Raw genomic sequence first — 23,266 nt, forward strand, 5'->3', positions numbered from 1 at the left:
TCCTTTAAGAAAATCTACACCTGAGGCCTCATCTACTTGATTGCTCATTTAAGCCGCTCACCTCCTAAAACACAGCTAATTTCCCAAAAGCTCATTGCAAAGGAAGCCCATGCTTTATATGCACATGTTAAATAACATAATAAGGACATCCATTTCTTTCTATCAGAAGAATCCATCTGCCAATGTGGCACCACTGGCTGTGTAGATACAAGGGTGGAAAAGATCAAGACTTCCTTGCACCTAATTCTCCTGTCACTTGGGGCTTGTCTACACTTGAACACTACAGTGGCACAGCTGCAGCACCATGGGCACTACCTACATTGACAGGAAGGTAGCTTCGCATGGTAGCTAAGTCGATGGAAGAATTCTTCTGTCAATCTAGCGCTGTCTACGGTGGGGGTTAAATTCTTTGAGCGATGTAGCTGGGGCAACCTAACTTTTTTTAAAAAATGAGATTGATCTAAATATGTTCCTCAGGCTCATAACAAAATTTGTGCCTTGAGCACCTCAGTTAAGTTGACGTCACCCCCAGTGTAGATGCATCTAGGTCGATGGAAGAATTATTTTGTCAACCTCGCTACTGCCTCTCAGAGAAGTGGATTAAATATAGTGATGGAAAAAACCCTTCTGCCATGGTAGCAAACATCTACACCATTGCATTACAGTGGCACAGCGGCAGTGCTATAGCTATGCTACCGTAGCACCTGTAGTGTAGGCACAGCTTTACACTGGTGTAAATCAAGAGCAATTCCATTGAAGTCAATGAAGTCACATATGTGTACAGTATAAATCTGGATTAAGAGAGAGGAGAATCAGGCCCATTCTTGGGAAAGATCGGGTGTTAACGGATGCCCTGACCAATTTTCAGCTTGGGTAATTTTATTCTATCCAACTAAAATGACCTCTGAAGTTGTAATGGTCAGTGTAGTGCAATGGATACTGTTGGTGCTGTAGAAATAATAAAAGAATAACAGCTGACAAAAAGGGTTTTGTTTTTTGCTTCCTGCTGTGTAGCACTGCATAAAACCTACTTCATGTCAATTCCCTCAGTTGTTTTATTGGGCTGCCACTAGTTTTAGAATCAGCACCCTGGAGACAGCTATACGTTTGTAACTCTTTGTGGGCTGTGATAAGGAGACCTTGTCACAATATAGACTTTGTCCCTGAACATTTGATTTCCTGATCATCAGTTCTCTTGCTAACATCATTTTTAACTTCACATTTGAACTCTGAAGTAAGGATTCTGGCCTTGGGTGGATATTCAGTCTTCCATGTGCTATTTGTATATATTGGCCCATTTACAGAGAGCATTCTGTCATTTTGAAGCAAATGCAAAGCAGGTTTGTTCTTCTGTTTCACCTCACATGTCACCTTTATTAATTTTTGTGAACATATCCATTTGATTTCTGGTTTAGAGATAATTTCTGAAAGAGAATAGAAGAGGCAGTCTGTGAAGATTTCTAATTTTAAGAAGTTAATTATTAGAACTGGAAAGATCCACAGAATGATACAAAGGAACCTGGCGGGATTTTATAGGCATTGGTCGAACATAACAAAATGTGAAAGGATCTGGGGCAAATTAATCTGAAATACAGATATTCAGTGAGAGAGAAAGTGGGAAAATAGCAAAGCCTGAAAACATAAAGGGGAGAGCGAACAGCACATTAGACCCAAGGGTAGGTGGGGGAAGTGATGTGGCAATAACAAAGAAAAGGCCACCACAATACTGGCCTGTATGTTTATTTTTTTTTAATATAAGAAGTTTAACTCCTTTATGACTCATTATCACTTTCCTCTCTGTTCCCTCCCTACAGATCTGTACAGTGTTTCTTCTTGAGATAACATTTCATTGTTTATTTACAGAGAGAGAATCCCAGTCCCTTTGTCCTATTCAATTTTGAAACACAAGAGGCCAGATCACTCTAGCTCAGGTAGGTCTACACTGCGCACCTTACAATGGTGTGGTTGTGCTGCAGCAGTCATGCTATTGTAAGGAGCGCTGTGTAGCTGCTCTTTAGCGCCGGGAGAGAGCTCTCTTGGCGAAAAAATATAACCACCCCCAATGAGGGGTGGTAGTTTCATTGCCAGGAGAGCAGCTGATGTAGCACTGTCTAGAGTGACACTTTTTGTTGTTAAAATGTTTGTCATTTGTGGGGGGGGAGGGGGCATATTCCTGAACCACAAAAGTTTTAACAACGAAAGTGTCAGTGTAGACATAGCCTCAACAGACTGCGGCTCAGGATGTCTCCTGCGGCTCTTTGCAGCACATGATATTAAAACACTGAGTGGTTTAATTATTAACCAGTCAAGATGCTTTTATTCTGTTATTAACCAATTAAGTTACCAACTTGCACTACCTTATTTCCTGTGAGAATAATACACACACACACACACACACACACACACACACACACACAAAATATTTCCCATCATACTGTTTGAATGTTTCATTTACTATAGTAATATTCATAATGAATTCACACTACTGTGGCTCTTTTGAGTAATGTTGATCGATAACTTGGCTTCTGAACCACTGAGGTCTGAATATCACTGATCTAGTTCATGGAGAACCATGCAGACATGGCTGAAGGGAGGAGCAAACTACCAGTTTCCTGCAGCAAAAATGTTGCCACATCATCCCATCTGGTAGAAGGAGGTACAGGATCCTGCAGACCTGGCAGATTGCAAACCCTCCCAACAACTCTGCTCTCCGGGGTCCATGGATACAGGAACTCTATTCCATCCATACAGAGCCTGGAGTCAACTTGTGGGCTCCCCTGACCACCTCCTTCTCTGTCTCAGGCACAAGCTGGCACTAACTGGGGTGGCTGCTCATTAGCAACCAGCGAGAGGACCCAGAGTTATATCTATATTACCATACTCAAAAATATAACACCTCCCTCCCAGATCTGTGTGTGGAAAACTGAGCACAGAGCAGGAAAAGCCAAGGAAAGCAAAACATCAACTGCTGCTCTATCTCCACCCACAAATACCTCAGATACCATGCAGGCTCTCAGACACTAAGGTGGTTGCTTGGGACATAGGGAGACCGCAGTATTTCCTCTCTTCCATACAGGAGGCCATCAGTCCAATTAAGCAAACACACATTGCAGTTACTATGGGAGAGAAACTATGCTATGCTATGCAGGGACGAGTTGGCATGAAAGGTATGGGGAGGGGGAAATTACATGAAGGCTTTACATCATAGAGCAGAAAGACAATAGTCTCCCTCTATGCATGACTGCATCTGCAATTCTGCATTCAGTTTTGGGCACTAGAAAGACTGGAAAAGCTATGTCAATTTAAAAAAAAATACATCTCTGCCTGCCATAGCTATGATGGTATAAGTGTATAGGCCAGGTCTTAGTCACATTGCTTAATGCACAGCTGGAACGTGTTCAAATATGACAGTATAACTAACTGCAGTATAAAAACAGACTAGACTAGAAATCGTCTTAGCACTACAGAGGAAATGAAGCTATGAATAAGCTGGTTTCTGTTTCTTATTATACACAGGAAATTGCTAATGGAGCTCCCTTTGTGGAATCTCTATTCCTGGTGATGGTGCATGAGCCAGAAATAGCCCACCATGTCTCTGAGTCCAGGTTGAAGTTGCAGGCACATCAGTTGGAGACGAAGAAGCAGCAACTTTTTGAATTTGCACAGTGTAAAAGTAATCAGTCATTGCAAAAAGCCTGGAAGCCCTCATTGCTAGCTTACAGTCAGTAATTTTTCAGAGTACAGCACTTCAACTAGAACACTAACTACCGAGCAAACACTGTAATCCATCTACTGAATAAAATGTATGTGTATGTGCAAAGTATGGCCCTGATCCTGCTAACACTTAAGCAATTGCTGTGGGCTAGACAAACACTACTCATAGATTTTAGGGCCAGAAGGGACCACAGTGATCATCTAGTGTGACCTCTTGTATAACACAGGCCATAGAATTTTATCCAATAATTACTGCATCAAGCCCATAAATTCAGTTTGAGTGAGCATGAATTTCAGAAAGATATCCTATTTTGAAACATTCTAAATACTGTGGACAGATAGCTAGCGTCCTGATTCCTAGATTCATATGATGATGCGAGAAGATAAGCTTTTACTTTTAAAACTATTGAAGTTAATATTTAAAATCAAATTTACGTAAGTTTAAGAGGGAAGGTACTATACATCTGGCTTGGGTTATGGGGGATTACAAGTATCAGTTACAAGGTTCACGAGGTACATACATATCACATAACCAGCACAGACTCAGACTAGGGTGCGGGAGTTTTTAAGGCATCAGTGAACAAGTGGACTCGAGTCCGCCACCCATGGAATGTATTAAGAGTCCAAGTCAGTATTGGTGTAGAGAATAAGTACATGGGTTCATCAGGGAAGGAAGTGGGTTATTTCCCTGGTCAGCAGTCTCAGTTACTCGACCTGGTACTGGCAGTGTCCCGTGATCTGTTCCATGTAGACATCTCTGGACCACCTGATGGTGTTGGACACCATGAGCTGTCTCATGAGCCGGGCACAGCGTCAACCAACTCTGCACGCTCTCAGTATCAGCTCGCCTAGCTATCTGATCCTCACGGGCATCATATCACTGCACCTCACATCACTAGTCAAGGTAAATAAAAATCAATGATTCAAAAAAGTTTTTAAAAATCATTTTTTTTATTTAAGTTGAATTTTTTTGATAAAATGCTTTGTGAAGAAAAAAAAAACCTATCTGAGCTATAATGCATCTCATCATGGAATAGGGATAATAAATTCTATAGTATGAGACAATATATTCATGTAATGTTTAAGAAAAGTTTTGTGAATGAGTTCCAATAGTTCATGGATCAGGGACCTAATCTTATGCGATTCCAGAGGCTTCTGTATAGATTATTTAGGTTAATCTTTCTATTTACCCCCTGGGTCTTGGTATCTTCTAGACTGAGCACTATCAGAGATACTTAGTTTTGCAGTTCTCCAACTGTGGATGTGTGTCTCCAGAGATAACATGCTTGTTAACAGCAAAAAATGTTTTAAATATATAGAGGTGAGAAATAACAGACCTCAACCCTATTGTTTGGCTGCAAGTTTGTGTACATGGAGTCAATCCCTTACCTCTCTCTAAAAAGTGCAAAGTTTCAAAAAGTTCAATGAATAGAAGATTGCTGGGGGAGGAATAGATCTGGACAAGGAGAAGCAGTCTGGAGATAAATGTGAGATAGGAGGGACAGGCAGCAGAAACAAAAGTGTAATTATTTGAGTAGCAGATTCCAGAAGTCTTGAGGTCTTTCTGAGTGTAGCCTTCACTGATTTGAGATCTACCATACCATCCTCTCACTAGAAGGAAAAACCTACAATAGTAGGCTGTAAAAGAGACCCAGTTTGGGAATAAGAACCATTCAAGAAATATGTTTGCTGATGATGTTTTAAAGGAAGTCATACCAGTAAGTTTGTGGAAGTCACTTAAGCACTTGGATTCAGAGACTGTAAAAGTGATAATCTCACTTTTAACAGCAGTAGCTTCTTCTGCTGGTGTAGAAAGAATATTTTCTTCTTTTGGACTAATTCATTCCAAATTGAGAAATCGTTTGGGACCTGAAAAGGCAGAAAAGCATGTTTTTCTTTTCCAGATTATGAACAAAATGGAAAATGAAGGTGAAGACAACTGAGTCAGCTGCAGGAGCCAACATTTGAAGTTTCTCATGTTGACTTGGTTGATATAATTGCTTTAAATATTTCATTTAACTATTTTAGTTAAAATAATGTTAACAAAAACTTGATTTTAAAAAACTTGAATGTTTAAATTAAAAAATTCATATACTTGTTTTGTTAAATCATATGTTTTCTGTTAAAAGAAGAAAAACCAGAATACATGTTATTTTAGTTAAATAAAACAATTTAAATGTCTGTCTGGTGATGTTCTCCTTCTAGTACAGCATGGCAAGAAAATTCTCCAAATATTAATGATTAACTTGTTGAACTGGAGATATTTATGAATTCATTGGAAGGTGAACTATCTGCTTCAATTACCTTTAATAAATGAAATAACCAAACAATCATTCATTTTCTAATTAATCTGAAAAGTTTTCAGAATAAATCACTTTAAAAATGTATAGTGGTACCTTCTAAAAATGAAACCTACATCTACCTCTGAGTTGTGAAGAATATGCATTAAGGTTATAACTATCACCAAGAAAGCACTTCTATGTAGAAATCCATGATTAAATCGAGTCTTCTTGTCCAGTGATTTAAATCAAATCCACCTTGACGCTAATGGATTTTGTCCTCCCAACACTCTTAAGAACTATATTACCATGTCATAGCTGGGAAACTGAGGCACTGAGTAGATTAAGTCATTTGCCCAAGGTCACACAGGAAGTCAGTGGCTGAGCTAGAAATCCTATCCCAATCTTATTAATCCCAGTCCAATGCCTTACACCAGGGGTCCCCAAAGCGGTGCCTGTAGGCTCCATGGCGCCCGTGGGGGCATCTTAATGCGCCTGCGTCCTGGCCCCCAGGAGAGCACCCACCGAAATGCCACCGAATTTCAGCAGCATTTCAGCAGACAAGTGATGTCATCGAGAGGCATCGCTCCCAAATTTCGGTGGGGATGCCTCTCAATGACGTCGCTTGGCATTTCGGCAGGTGCTCCACCACCGCAGTGGTCCTTCGGCTGGCGCCCACCAGCCAAAAAGGCTGGGGACCACTGCCTTATGCAGTAAACTTTGAAAAACGTGACCTAAGTATAACGGATATACTGATGCCTACCCGAGTCAGCAGGAAGTCTGTAACAATAGCTCTGAGAGTGTTGATTTGAGACTGGTCACCACTTCAGAGCTTTGCTGTGGCAGCAGAAGTCCACACACAATATAATTAATGCTTTAACTGTTCTTCCTTCTTTGCTGTGCCTCGTTTCATGGCCCCCAAAGTCCCAGTAAACTTTACCACTAGGCCATTTGTTTGATGGTGGTAAGGGGTGGCAACCAAGTGGTTCACCCCATGAGCTTCCCAAAGTCATTTCATGATCTCCTCCAGGAAGTTAGTTCCCGAATCTGTAAGGTTGTCAGAGGGCTAGTATCTTAGATGGTAATAACTATCCTTTTGTGAGAAAAGGGAGGCTAGTTGAGATGAGATGGAGCTGTTGCAACACTTTTCCTTCTACAACTTTCTTGGCTGAAGGTAAAGGGAACCAGCCAAAGATGTCTTAGTTGACACTGGTCACCTCCATCTAAATAGCAATTATCTCGATAAAGAAAATATTTTAAAACATTAAAGGATTTCTGCATTTTTTGCCTTCATCTTATAAGTCAAGTTAGTAGAAAAAATCAGGAATGAATGTCATAGTAATTTTTTTTTAAATTCTGCTCATGTTTCTTTTCTTTAGAATTTTTTTTAAAGGTCATCAAAATCTTGACATTCATAAAATTCCAATCAGCTGTAATAATTGGTCAATAAACAAGAAAAAAATTCCAAACATATTTCCCCCCTCCTTTTTTTTTTAATTCAAAATACAAAAAAATTCAAACCAGTCCTGCTTATAAGAGATGGAACAGGTGAACAGTAAACAGGAGACCCCAGCTGATTACAAATAAAATGGGGGCTAGATGCTGAAGCATTTACTAATTGTCAGGCTTCAGATGCAGCAGTTCAACACTAATGCATGTTGTAAACATGCAAGCAAGCTAGTAGGCTCAAAAGCAAGGAATGAAAACAAAATACTGTAGAAGGAAAATCTTCATGTTACAGAAATTTGTGCAAGATCTCAGGCTTTTTCAGCAGCCTCCTGTTTTAGGAGATTGTTTAAGTATTCCAAATGTAAAGAGCACAATTCTGCTCCACATCACACTGGTTAAACGACCTAGAGGTATCAGTTCCTTGAGTGGGTGCTTAAGAAAGGTTTCACTGTCTGTTGTGAAATCAGGGCTTGAACTGGGCAGCAGCACATGTACCAGCACTCTCCTGAGCTGTTTTTTTGGGTTCCAAAATGTGTGTCTTATGGAGAAGAACGCAAACTTAAGGACCTAGTGGAGTTCAGGGGTATATTTGAATCCCAGTTAGGGGAGCTGAGCCCAGCAGAGCATGCAAACAGTTCAAACATCTCTGCAATCCATTGTGAGGAGCATCTCATTTTGATGTCTCAAATGGGTTATTTTGTGGGAGGAGCCTGGAACAGTTCTACTACCGTTTCCACTCCCCTAGTTTAGACCCTTGCCTCCCATCCCTCCCAAATGTATAAAAACCAGGGTTGGATATTTTGTGTAGCAAAACAAAGGCTTACTGTGACCTGAGCTAACTTCTTCCATTGTTCTTAGATACCATTCTTTTTGCCTGGCGGAGTTCGTGGCTGATGTGAGAGAGAAGAAATCAGATAGCAGAGGGAAAGAAGGGAACAGGGAGACTCACCTGGCAAGAGACGAAAAGGAGGAACCCACCCAAGAACAGAGAAAGGGAATAGACGCAAAAGAGCTAACTCTTCAGTGAAAAGGAGACCACGTGGCAAAGTTAGAGACCACAAGGAAACAGGATGGAGACTTATTCAGCAGAAGAGAATGAGAACAAGGGGGCTTACCCAGCTATGGTGGGAGGGATGTGGAAGGTGACTCACCCTGAACGCTCGGAATTAAGTTCTCCACTTGCAGACTTCCCATGCCATTGTACACAGCCACTTTGTAATTTCCGCTGTCCTCTTCCACCAGGCAGTCTATTTTCAGGGTTCCATTGGGGAACATCTCATACTTTCTCCTATCCTTGTAATATTTCACATAAGAATCTTTGCCTTTCGTGAGGCGTAATGAATTTTTGAGCCATGTTATTTCCTGTTACTTTTCCACTTTGAAGTCAGGAATGTTCAAGAAAACAGAACCATTCTGAATACCATATACTTTAGGGGCTTCATTTGCAGAAGAATAGAGGAAGAACAATACAGCCCTATTAGTGTCTGTCCAAAGCATCTATGGAGGAGCGTTAACAGTAGACACTACAGCATTAAATAACTTGGTCATAAAGTTAAACTCCCACATTTCCATTATTTCCCAAACCACTCTTCATTAATAAGGTGGGCATTTATTTAGCTGCTTTCATCTCAGGACCTCAAAGCAACTCCCAAAGATTAGTTAGTTAAGCGTCCCAAACACCCCATTTTAATTCTGAACACAGATAAGTTATGGGCCAAATTTTCAAAAGTGCCCTTAGGAGTGCCTTGGTTTTGGAGGTGGTCCTTTATGATGCGTTGGGCCTCATTTTCAAAGGCGCTGAGCACCTGCAGCTCCCACTAAATAAAGCTTGTGAACACAAATTTCCTCTGCAAATCAGGCTGTTTTATGTGCCTCAAGATGGGCACCTACAACTGAGGCAGCCAAAATTACTCAAACCACTTCTGATGATTCAAACCTGTGGCCAAAGTTTTCAAGTGACCAGTGATTTTGAGTGCCTCAATTTAAACTTGAGACAGGTTAAAGCCCAGCTGCTCTGCGATTTCTGAAAAAATCAGCTTCCTTTAATGTGTCTCGAGTTTAACACTGTAAATCCTTAGTCCCTCTTCAAAATCTTGGTCTAAACAACTTCCCTAAGGTCACACAGTGAGTGGCAGAAGTGGGAGAAAGACCCAGAGGTCCTGTCTCCCCCACTTCTGTGACCTCAGCATACATTCCCTCCCTCCAAGAGCTCTATTTCATGGGTATGATCATCTGATAAACACAGGCCCAAAGGCAGGTTTTTCCCTCTTTTCAGGTCACCTTTGACTTCAGTTCCCTTTGTGCAAAACAGATAACACCCAGTTCACAAGGGTGCTACTGCAAGTGGTTGTCCAGCACTTGAAGATGTTAGGTGTCACATAAGGGCTAAATATTGGTATTATTAAGAAAGGTAAAGGCTGTTTAGCCTTATTCATGTTGTTACTTATAAAGAAGCATTCATTTTCCCATGGTATGTTCTGTCATAAGATCTCATGCCCATTTATCTCAAACTGAATCTAAATCTAAAAATCACAGCCTCTGCATACAGAGTAGTAAGAGCAGATTGGGTTTTTAGAGCACAGGTTTTGCCTGAAGGTGACTTCAAACGAGAAACTGACTCTACACAAACATTTCTGTAGATTCATAGTCCGTACTGCATAAGCAAGTTGATAAATAACATTTAAACTATCAGGTTAAATGCATGCTTGTAAGTTTCAAATAAAATAAATTCATTAACAGCAAAACTTTAATTCATAACTAGGGATTATTCAATCTTCCATTTGCTAAATTAATTCCCCCTAATCTACAGGATAAAACTATACTGGTAGGCATGGTGAGCTATGCCAAATTATTTTTTACACAGTGTGAGTTCTTTTCCCCATAGAGAAAAACTAGGTTTATAAGTCTTTTATTACAATATATCATTCTTTATTATAAAAGTTTTCATTATATCTAGGATATGATAAAATATATCATGGAGGAAAATTGAAAACTAATTGCTGCTTTGTGGAATAGTAATATTGGAATCAATCCAAAAAATTAGAATATCATGCTTGTGCAGCAAAATAATTATTAGAGAAATCTGAAAGGGACAACCCATTAGAGCCTGTGAGAGGATGAAGGGCTTCATGTAGGGTGACCAGATGTCCCAGATTTTATAGTGACAGTCCTGATATTTGGGGGTTTGTCTTATATAGGCATGTATTGCCCCTCAGTCCCGTCCTGATTTTTCACATTTGCTGTCTGGTCACCTTAGTTTAATGCAATGCATCTGTCAGCCCAAAGGGAAGCTATTCTTGAGCTATTACAGTTCTTAAAAAGCATTCAGCATTTCTAATGGAACATTCTGAAATCACTCACTCTTGGAAGTGTAACTATTTTAATAATATTCGTTCTCCCAATAGGTGTTAACTGGAGCACCAAAGCCCTTTGTAAAACCTGCAGCATTTTTGACAAAGAAAAAGAATGTAATTCAGATACTTGCTACTTCTCAGAATTACTCCCAGATATTTAGAGTTATTATTACTCATTATTGTTTGTATTGCATATTCTATCATTTATATTTTGCATGTGTAGATGAGGGAAAGCTGATCAAAATCCTGAGGAAGGAAAGCTCAACAGTATTCCAATTGATTAGGAATCCCGATAGGTCTTTAAAAGTTTGCTTGGTCTCCCAAATCAGTGGAGCAGAAGTCTGAGCGTAATGAGCACAAACAAAACAAAACAAACACAAACAAACTTTTAGTCCTCTATCAGAAGGGTAGCTGTGTTAGTCTGGATCTGTAAAAGCAGCAAAAAGTCCTGTGGCACTTTATAGACTAACAGACGTATTGGAGCATGAGCTTTCGTGGGTGAATACCCACTTCGTCGGATGCTCCAATACATCTATTAGTCTATAAGGTGCCACAAGGCTGTTTGCTGCATTTAGTCTTCTATATAGACAATGAAACAATATTTTTGATCGTGCCAAGTGAAATACTCTGCAAAGGATAGTGATTAGAATTTAGCTACAGACTGCTCAGATGCTGTCACAAAGAGGATCGGATGATTCATGTGCAGTGAACTAAAAAGAGCTGCACTAATAGTACTTTACCCATCTGAGAAAAGAAGCATTCACTTTCAAAGTTTCAAGCATTTTAAACAAATAGAGCCATTCAAGGAAATCAAGAGTCTATTTTAAGTCCATAGCAAGAATATATTCCTTATTTATCTAGTCCTTGTACAGTACATAGAAAACATTAAACAGTCATCATAAATGATCTACTGTTGAATTTATTCCTGTCATTCATGAATGGTTCTTGTGTACTGAAGCCACTACTTCTTCTAATAAATAAGCCACAAGCAACTAAGTTTTTAGATCAAAGTTTTAAAAAATAATTGCTGTAACTATAAATAATATCAATAGGTATGTACCTAATGTAACTTACGATCTAGACCAACCCCACCCTACCATATGATCATTTGTATCCATCAGCCTTTCTGTTAATATTCCTGTGTAAAAAATACTTGCACTGTCAGTTGTTTCCCTTTAATAAAATGTTTGTTACTAGAAAAGAGAAATGGATCTACACGATGCACAGTGAAGTTGCTCTTGAATAAGGTTAAGGAAAAAATGCAACAGCAGCTTCATTGAGGGCAGTAGGAAAAACTCCAGGCTGACATTTACCTATATTAATACATGTTGGATAAAGGATTGTTAACTTGAAGCTAAAATCATTTACAAAGTATTATTATAAATATTATAATTGCAAGCTTAGGCTGTGGATTCCCCCAGAATGAAAGCTAAATAAAATAATAATAGCCAAGAGATCTTACAGCACTTTGCAAAAGAAGGTAGATATCATTATCTCCATGTTACCAATGGGGAAAGTGAGGCCATGTGCTTAACAATGGCCTGGTCTACACTACGCGTTTATACCGATCTTAGCAGCGTTAAACCGATTTAACGCTGCACCTGCCCACACAACGAAGCCCTTTATATCAATATAAAGGGCTCTTTAAACCAGTTTCCGTACTCCTTCCTGATGAGAGGAGTAGCGCTGAAATCGGTATTACCATATCAGATTAGAGTTAGTGTGGCCGCAAATCAACGGTATTGGCCTCCGGGCGGTATCCCACAGTGCACCACTGTGATCGCTCTGGAAAGCAATCTGAACTTGGATGCACTGGCCAGGTAGACAGGAAAAGCCCCGCAAACTTTTGAATTGCATTTCCTGTTTTCCCAGCATGGAGCTTTGATCAGCACGGGTGGCGATGCAGTCCCAAATCCAAAAAGAGCTCCAGCATGGATCATACGGGAGATACTGGATCTCATCGCTGTATGGGGAGACAAATTTGTTCTATCAGAGCTCCGTTACAGAAGACAAAATGCCAAAGCATTTGAAAAAAATCTTCAGGCTATGATGCATGGTGCTGTGTGACAAGCATAACGGAAAGCCAAAGAATCAAATGGACGCTCATGGAGGAAGGGAGGGGGGACTGAGGACTCCAGCTATCCCACAGTCCCCGCAGACTCCGAAAAGCATTTGCATTCTTGGCTGAGCTCCCAATGTCTGTAGGGTCAAACACGTTGTCCAGGGTGGTTCAGGGTATATCTCATCAATTTACTCCCCCTCCCCCCCATGAAAGAAAAGGGAAAAAATAGTTTGTTGTTTGACTTTTTTCAATGTCACCGTATGTCTACTGCATGCTGCTGGTAGACACGGTGCTGGGGCAATGAACAGCAGCATCCTCTCCCCTCCCTTCCCCGGTGGCAGACGGTACAGTGCAGTAGGACTGGTAACCGTCCTTGTCATCAGCCCGTGAGTGCTCCTGGCTGGCCTCAGGTGAGGTCGGCCGGGGGCACCTGGGTAAAAATAGGAATGATTCCCTGTTATTCCCAGCAGATGGTACAGAACGGCTGGTAACCGTCCTCATCATAGCAACTGGGGGCTGAGCTCCATCAGCCCCTACTTTTTATGTCTAAAGAAAAGATTCTGTACTGCCTGGACTATCATAGCAGCGGGATGCTGCGCTCCTCTCCCCTCCACTGTTTAATGTCCTGCCTGGACTATCATAGCAGCTGGAGGCTGCCTCCCCCTCATTTTATCTCACTAAAAAGTCAGTGTTGCTTATTCCTACATTCTTTATTACTTCATCACACAAATGGTGGGACCTTGCAATGGTAGCCCAGAAGGGTTGGGGGAGGAGGGAAGCAACGGGTGGAGTTGTTGCATGGACACCCCCTAGAATGGCATGCAGCTCATCATTTCTGTGAGATCTGACATGGAGCGGCTGTGCTCTCTGGTTCTCTGATACACTGGTTCTCTAGTACACTTGCCCCATATTCTAGGCAGGACTGACTCTATTTTTAGATACAATTAAAGGAGGAAATGACCCAGGGCACCATTCTCATTTTTGTCTTTGTGCCCCTGGCCAACCTCAGTGAAGGTCAGCCAGGAGCACCCATGACAGCAGCAGATGGTACAGAACGACTGATAACTGTCATCTCTTCGCCAATTTATAATGGCACAGCAGACAGCACAGAATGACTGGTAACTGTCTCTGCTACCTTGCAAAGGCAAATGAATGCTGCTGTATAGCGCTGCAGTACCACCTCTGTCAGCGGCATCCAGTACACATACGGTGACAGTGACAAAAGGAAAAACGGGCTCTATGGTTGCCATGCTATGGCGTCTGCCAGGGCAATCCAGGGAAAAAGGGCGCAAAATGATTGTCTGCCGTTGCTTTCACAGAGGAAGGAATGAGTGACGACATTTACCCAGAATCACCCGTGACACTGTTTTTGCACCATCTTGAACTGGGATCTCAACCCAGAATTCCAGTGGGCGGGGGCGACTGCGGGAACTATGGGATAGCTACCGGATAGCTACCCACAGTGCAATACTCCAGAAATCGACGCTAGCCTCGGTACATGGATGCACACCACCGAATTATTGTGCTTTGTGTGGCCGCGTGCACTCGACTTTATACAATGTTTTACAAAACCGGTTTATGTAAAATCAGAATAATCCTGTAGTGTAGACGTACCCAATGAGGGCTCAATCCTACAAGGAGCTAAGCACTCTGCCCCCAACAGCAAAGCATTTGAGTACATGTTTCAATCTAATCACGTGACTAGTTATTTTGAAGTCAGTGAGACTACTCCCATGCTTAAAGTGAAGCATGTATTTAAGTGCTTTGCCTGGACTGGGGACAGAGTGCTGAAAACTTTGCAGGATCAAGCCTTAAGATCAGTAGGATGAAATCCTTGCTCTATTAAAGTCAATGGCCAAGAATCAGGGCCAGGAACCTACCCTAAAAGGTCCCATTACCAGTTCTCCAAATATCTGATCTGCACAGCTTCATAAGGGCTAGCTACAGTTGAGAGGGCTGTGTAACACTTCAAATGATTTATCTGCACTGGACTTGCTGTGGCAATAATGATAATTCTCCTAGAGACAAGGGGTCAAATTCATCTCTGATTTTAGTAGAGTTAAACCAGGGAAGAATGTGGCCCATGATATTTAAGTAAGATCCAAGCATTTTATCAAGTCATCCATCCTGCCCCAAGCTTCCCTATTTAGATTTAAGTAGAAGATATGTGGCAGAGGTAGGATCAGTCATATTTAATTATGCTTACACATTTCTATATTAAAAGCACTATTAATGGAATAATTTAAAATATATTGGTAATAACTTGCTCCTCAGCTATAATTGAGTCAGGGGACAGGCTTAAAGTGTGCAGTGTGGACACCACCCCAAGTTCTTACAACTAGGTGAAACCCTGGGACAGTGCACTTATAGGTCCTACCTTGAAAATTATAGCCCTAATGGAACTCGGTCACCGAGTTATTTAACACTGTGGCATAGATGGGCCTAATCAGCACCCTGTTAAGATAGTCATCACCCTTATCTGGGTACAAGCAATGGATGTTAATCTACCACAGTTTTAAACTCTTTCAGTGCCATTTTAAGCAAAGCCAGCCCGAAACAGAAAACAGCCGGTGCAAACTCACCTTTCACACAGAAGAATAAAACCACTAGGCACTTGGCTAGAAAGTTCCCCCTAAAGTTCGTTTTCAAGATCATAGTTGCGAAATGCTCCTGCGGGAAGGAAACCCCTGGCCGGGAAGATGAAGTTCTATGGTGATTAGGAGCCTTTTGCTGCGGCAGCTGTGGGCTGAACAGGGGAAGGGCTAGATCAGCCCTTCCATGCTGTGCGGGGCGCCGGCGGCGGGAGCCCAGGACTCTTTTAAATCCCTGGGCACCGGGACAGCTGCCCCATTTGCCCCCTGCTCATGTGGGAACAGGGGCTGGGTTCCTATGGGTCAGGGCTGCCCGGGGGGGCAAGTGGCGCAATTTTTCCCAGGCGCCGGGCTCCGCAGAGGCCCTAACGCGAATGGCTGAGGCTCCATCCCCGCCCCCTCCCTCTTCAGTCCCTGGACAGCGCTGCTCTGGCTCGGCCCCTGAGCTCCGCCCCACTCAGAGCTGCGTGGTCAAGGGGTGGGGCTGTGAGCTTCAGGCTGAGCAGGGCCGAATTCAGGGGCCCTAACAGAGCTATGCTGCAGCTGTTCAGGGATGCTCCTGGTTTCGCTGAGGCTCCGGATGACGGGGCAGCCGGGGGTCAGGGGCCAGGGCCGGGAAGATTGGCTAAGGAGCATGGAGTCCCGGGCACAGTCAGGGCACAGGGAGGGGGCAGAGGTTGGGGGAGGCATCAGGGAATGGGGAGGTTGGATCGTGGGCATTCTGGGGGGTCTGTCAGGACTCAGCAGGGGGGAGGGTGGATAGGGGTCAGGGCAGTCATAGGATAGGGAGCAGGGGTGGGGTCCTGGGGTGGTGGTTGGAGGGGGTCTTCGGGGGACGGTGAGGGGACAAGGAGCAGGATGGGTCTGGGATTCTGAGGGGGTGGGCAGTTGGGGGGCAGTGTTACAAATTACTCCAATAGGCCACGCACGGTTCGTTCCTAGGCTGAGGCACATAAACAAACCCAAAATACGCAGAGCGTCCAAATAACAAAGTTCTGTTACACTTGAGCGTGGTGAACCCCTGCTAGTCAGGGGCAGACCCTGGCTACAGGTTACAGGGGGTTTATATATGACCCTCATGCATCGTAAGCTTTAAGCCAATAAACAAGCCATTTTCTTATCTTTAGCCTATCACAGTTTAATGTTGTCCTCGTGCTGGCCAGCGCATAGTCCAGCTGTTATCTTGCTGGAATTTCCCTTAATTGCGCTGTTGCTAAATGTTTTTCTGTCCTTTTTCCTGTTTATGGTTTTACCTTGTTTTAAGACAGCCCTAGGGACCCTAGTACATGATGTGCTCACTTTTAGTTAATAGTGGACCTAGGCCTCACGGAGTAGGGGAATTTACAAAATGGAGTCGCTCATGCTAACTGCCCTCAACAGGCAGGAGGTGGGTGGGGGTCAGATAGGGGGCAGGGTCAGGCTGTTTGGGAGGCACAGCCTTCCCTACCCTAAAGCTCATTCAGCAATTTGAGGCTTGAAGAAGAGCCAAGCTGTTAGCTTGTCCATTAGGGCTGCCATCTCTTTCACTTCTCAAATGCCAAATTATAGCCTATATTTAATTTCAGTGCTATAGGGAGATTCATGTCAGGGGAGGGTAGCTTCACTGAAAATTAGCCACTGGGGAAGGATTACATGAGAAGAGCAATATCCTTCCCAACCCTACCAAGGGAGACCACCCTCCCACCATTCCCTAAGACTCCAGAGGGGTTAATTCAGTGGTTCTCAAACTTTTATACTAGTGACCCCTTTCACATAGCAAACCTCTGAGTGTGACCCCTCCTTATAAATTAAAACCACTTTTTTTGTATATTTAACACTATTATAAATGTTGGAGGCAAAGTGGGGTTTGAGGTGGAGGCTGATAGCTTGAGACCCCCAGTAATAACCTCATGACCCCCTAAGGGGTCCTGACCCCCAGTTTGAGAACCCCTGGGTTAATTTAATTTTAGCACCCTGTGTCTATTCACATGCATGTGCTATTTTGAGCATTTCAATTTTCACAACATAGGTTCATCCCAGATTCTGGAACAAGTTCAAATGCTCAGTTCGTGGAGTATGTACATAAGCTATACTAAAGACAAACCCACAGTAACCGTCTCCAGTTTGTGAGGGACCCCATGGAGCCAGTCTCTAGGAAACAGATAACTGCATGGTGGTGAAGTCCATTAATGGCTATTAGCCAGGATGAGTAAGGAATGGTGTCCCTAGCCTCTGTTTGTCAGAGGGTGGAGACGGATGGCAGGAGAGAGATCATTTGATCATTACCTGTTAGGTTTACTCCCTCTGGGGCACTTGGCATTGGCCATTGTCGGTAGACAAGATACTGGGCTGGATGGACCTTTGGTTTGACCCAGTATGGCTGTTCTTATGTTCTAACCTAAATGAACCCAAAGTTATGGAGACAGATATGAGTCAAGGAAGTCAGAAAGCTGGAAAAATCTCTGACTGGATGGGCTCAGGCATTTGGTCACAAGCTAAGGTGGTTTAAAAGTTTTGGATTTTTTTTTAGCAGATTTTTTTTTATTGTTTCTTTAAACAATCAAATACAGCAAGTAGCAAATATTTGGCAGCACACTTCTGAAACCCGAAACCATATTCAGGTTTTGGCAGACTAATTTCAGCTTTTCAATTAAAAAAACCTCAACAAATTTTGAAGGAAAGCAGACATTGTCCGTGATTTTTTTCTGCTTTTTAAAAACCCCTAGTTTTCGATCCAAAAAAAGTTTTGATGGAAAATATTCGTCCAACCCTTTTAATGAGGTTTAGTGCCTTTTAGCACTAGCTTATGCTGAGAACCAGTGATACCTTGTAAAGAAGTTTTCTCAAAACTGGGTTTGTGCCGAGATGCAGAAGGTTTATTTTTCCCAGGACTGCCCATGTGGGGGAGCAAGTGGGGCAATTTGTGCCAGGCCCCGCAGGGGCCCCCAGGAGAATATAGTATTGTATAGTATTGCAATTTTTTTATTGAAGGGGCCCCCAAAATTGCTTTGCCCCAGGCCCCCTGAATCCTCTGGGAGGCACTGCTATGGGTAGCGGATAATGCTCCAGCAGCAAGTGACGTTGAGGAGCGTGTGTTAGACTTTTCCTTTATCCCTGATCCTTCATTGTCTAAGGCAGAGCTTTATCCACCTGGGCTGCCATTCCCTTCATCTGACTGCCCTTATGAAGTTGTAATGAGGAAGGTTTGCATGCTGCTCGACCCAGGCTGTTTTCTACTAATTGTCACTCAGAGAAGCCCATTCCACTATGGGGCCATCAGGAATGCATTGCCTTTACTAGTATCATCCATCTGCACCAGGGTGGGGAGTAAAATTAGCAACTGTGCACCAGGGAAGGAGATTTAAGTTTGATGGAACATAACTATCATGAAATCAGGTTTAGGGGGAGGTTACTTTCTAGACTCTCTAGAGAATTCTCAGACCATTTAGCTTGGCTGGGTCATGAGGATTCAGCTGAGCTTTTGCTGGGAATGCATCAGAGCCCGGATCTGGGCCTAGATCAGATGAGATAAAATGTAGATGCCTTCTGCTGTATTGAGGTAATGAACTTTTCCTCTTTAAATAACCTTGATCAATATTTAGTCAAGAAACTTCCTGACCCTCTAATAGTTGCATCATATATCAATCTCAGCAGAATTGTATATTAAACAAAAAGAATGTGTGATATGGAAAAGAAAAATCTGATATTGATTCACATGTGGTGCAGGCATCCAAACAAATCACATGGAGACCTCATCTGCTTCTACACTTCACTGGAAATCACTTTGAATGGTGGAGAGAAAGAAAACTTTAACAACTTCTTTGAAACATTCTTATCAGGAGTGTTGGCAGTTTTTTTCTTTTTCCTACCTCCTAGTTCATCCCAATCTGTGTTTTTATGTGTTACATTCTTTCAGTGCTTAAGTAACGCAGAAACCGGCTTCCAATTGAATGTTAATAGACTTCAGGCTCCTGAGTCACTTAGGTGCTTTTTATAAATGACTAACATTTTCAAAAGTAACAGAATGACATTAATACTCTCTTCCACCTGTAAAGTAAACTTGGCTGGGTTTGCATATGCATTTGTTTGTTTTTTATGTAATATTCATTCTCAATACCATTCTGATCACTGGCTTGTTTCTGTTTATTTTCCTGAGGGTAAGGACTAAATCTCTCAGTAAATATGTGAAGAAGAAAACAACAACAATTAGTTTCAATTTCTCTGAGCATAAAACAAAACAAGATGCCTGTTATATTTATAATTATGTTAGCTTTTCAAAACTGATTTTCTATTGAGGGGAGGGAAAGGGAGAAAGCAAAGACTTTCAATATGATGAAGATTAAAGAGTTCAGTGTTCGATCTTAGGAAAAGCATGTGCAGTATTGGACACCTAGAATCCACAGTGTCTTTTCTGCATTGACATATTGGCAAATTAGGATAGATTTTGACTACAGAAATGTTAACTTTTCAGTAATAAACATTTTGAATTGCTTGCGAACAATTCAATATGCTGCTTGTTTTATTTTGCATTTTAGAATGCTGCATTTTTAATTTCTTTAAGCTGATTCTTTTAACATAACAAGAACCATCTCACACGTTCTGGGACTGAGTAGTACAGCTGGGTGAATATTGCAAGAAAAGTGTGTGGCTACATCGTTTAATTTTTTAAACAAATTTGCTTTGAATCTGTTTACTCTTTTTTGTGGGTGTGCTTGCTTTTTGAGAATATAGTTTTTAAGGAGTCTATGGGCAGCAATGTTGGAGGGAAGGAGCAAATGTTAAGCAAACATTGACTTTTCAGAAAGTGAATTTTGAATCCACAAAAGTATTCTGACCGGAAAACACCCTCAGCCAATCAGTGAACAAAAACGTAACATAGCGTTGGTATCAACTCGAAATGGATCAACATTTCAGAATATCAAATACTTGCTACAATCTGTCCATAATAATCCACAGACCAAGAATTATTTCCAGAAATTATTCAATAAATGTAGCTCACAAATAAATTGATATTTGTATTATGTCTGCTCTCAAAGGTTCCAGAGAGACAAGGTGGGTGAGTTAATATCACAAAGATTCCAGTCAGAGGAGAACCTTGTTTTATGGCATGTAGCTCAAATGCTTGCAAAACAATCTTTGCCCCAAGACTATAAATTGTAGAAAAATAAGCCTGTCTATGGCAATTCTTGGGCAAAAAGAAAGGGCAAAATTGGACTGTTCTTGGCTAAAATTGTTCAGTCACATCAACTAATTAGTAAAAGGCTGATGTCTAGCCACTAGATCCTGAAAACACTTAAGCATGTGGATGTCTGTACTCACATGAGTAGTCCAATTGAATCAGTTGTAGGCGAACATTGTATATTGATACCATCCAGGCAAATATAACGGCTCTTAACTATTTGCTCACCATAGCGTTGGCAGACAAGCCTGCTCTATGTGTAACTATAAATTATTAATGGTAGTGGTTACTTACATCAGATCATAATTCTTCACCGTGTCAACTTCTTCCACCGCATATGTTGATGATGCCGTAACTTCACAATACCTTGCATACACGGTAACAGGAACTTTTCTACAACTGTGAGCTGTACCAAACTCATGGTACCACAACAGTATAAAGTGTATCAAGGGCCCTTATTTTCCTCTAATTTGCAACTTTTTTCATAAATCTGCTTTAATATTCTTGCTGCTCATGTTACATTGGATAATTATCTACTTCAGTCACTCTCTCTGAGGTAGGAAGGGGTCACTGTGTAGCCTCAATGTTACTTTTAGGAACTGAATATGAAAACTTTTTGAATCATGCTTTAAGCCTTATACTTGGGGGTATGATCTCTTCCCCTATTCTAATCGACAAATTGAGTAAACTTTCAGAGGTTTCTATCTCCAAGAGCTCAGCCGTTCTAGAAGACAATCAGGGACAGAATTCCCTAGATTTAGTTCATCTCTTAATATTTCCTGATTAGTATATTAAAAATTCACCTCAGGCCACTCAGTTCTCTCAGGTTGGGGTGAGCCTTGTGCTTTTCTGTATTTATAAGCAGCTCTGACTCCCCTCTTCCATTATTACTTCAATCTTAATTTTCCTTGTTATGCAGATAATATGCAAATATCTTCTGGTGAGTTCAAATCCACCTCTATTATTACTGATTAGATAGCTCAGTGGTTTGAGCATTGACCTGCTACACCCTGGGTTGTAAGCTCAATCCTTGAGGGAACCACTTCGGGATCTGGGGCAAAATCAGTACTTGGTTCTGCTAGTGAAGGAAGGGGGCTGTACTCAATGACCTTTCAGGGTCTCTTCCAGTTCTATGAGATAGGTATATCTCCATATTTATTTTATTTTTTATTAACATAATTATAAAAAAAGTTACATCAATAAAATGACTGCCTAATTTACACTTCTGTTTTCTCCCAACCCACAATACACATTCCCATATTTCAGTTTTTGCCTTTCTCCTCTAGTCTTTTTTGGTCCAAGTGTATCCTTGGAGCATATTGTTCTACATAATTCACTAAATTTAAATGTTATCATTTTGGAACTATCTTCCAGATTAGACAAAGTACATTATACTATACAAAGGATGTATAGGGCATTATAACACTTGTTCTCTAAGAGTGAGTATTGCAATCCTCATCATTTCCACAATATTTCAGAAGGGTTAAAATAATTGGCTCCCAAATAAAATCTGCCACACATATTTATCATCAACCTTTTTAAATCATTGGGCTAGTTTGCAGAGGGGAGTATCCACAGGATCTGCAATGGGGCTTTGGTTTGTTTTCTTTAATCCACGGCCTTGCTGTGGTCTGGCACAAAGTCATCCAACCTCAGTTAGAATTCAGGGAGGGAATGTGTCTCAGGAGGCAAAATATCTTTAAAGATCACAGGCTTATGGAGAAAGCACATTTACTGCTGATCTCCCTTAGGCAGGTGGTCTGTCTCTGAGAGCATATGTGTAAGGAATAATGCTAGGCCACGCCTGTACCCCTGCCTGTTGGAGCACTCTTTCAGGGGAAATGCATCTGTTCATCCTCTGCACTTAACATACTGGTATCTTTGGTGACCGACTCAGGAGTCAGCCACAATTTGTGCACTAGCCACATCGTATAAAACTCACATTAGGTCAATGTTTTGAATGAAGTCTAGGCTGGTCAAGATTAGTGATAGGCAAACATCAATAAATTTGAGGTCTAATTTGCCAATCCCTAGTATGGCAAATCCAGGAAGGTTCCTATGGTTTGTAAAACACCCATCTAATTAACTGGGAGAAAGGGAAGGGGATCTTAGGTATTATGATGATGATGGATGCCTGTACAAAATCCTGCGATAGATATAGATTCAGACCCATTACCCTCTGAGAACATCAAGAGGTGGGGTGGGAGGGGCAGGGCTGGCCTTACCATGAGGTGAACTGAGGCAGCCGCCTCATGTGCCAGACTGTGGTGGGGAGGAAGGGGGGTTACCAGTAGGACCCAGAGTGTAGAAAATTGTGTCTGCTGCTGGTGCGTCTGTATTCTCTCTTCTCTAGATGCACAGAGGTGGTGGAGTGCTGTGCTGGAGGAAGGATGGCACAAGAGACAGAACAGGCAGGCAGGAGAAAATGTGAGAGGGAATAACAGAAAGCAACAGGGAGTTGCAGGGAGAGAGAGGAGGAGGAGGAGGAGCCTCTTATGTACCTCTCTAGCACCCCCAGGAGCCTGGACTGATTAACACCAGCTTCTCAGGGAGCTTACTGTTTCCTGCTGCTTCCCTGAACCCACTTGAGGAGAACAGAAAGTCAGCTGAAGTAGTAGGAGCCAGTTAGGCCTTTAAGTATCAGAAGGGTAGCCGTGTTA

General features: G+C 41.9%; 1 pseudogene; it reads right to left on the bottom strand.

Annotated features, from left to right (window-relative positions):
- LOC115644302 overlaps positions 1-21,027 on the bottom strand; it is a 28,652-nt pseudogene extending 7,625 nt beyond the window's left edge.
- Between the last annotated feature and the right edge of the window lie 2,239 nt (positions 21,028-23,266).

This window comes from Gopherus evgoodei, chromosome 1 (genome assembly GCF_007399415.2).
Source record: "Gopherus evgoodei ecotype Sinaloan lineage chromosome 1, rGopEvg1_v1.p, whole genome shotgun sequence".
Classification (NCBI taxonomy): domain Eukaryota; kingdom Metazoa; phylum Chordata; order Testudines; family Testudinidae; genus Gopherus; species Gopherus evgoodei.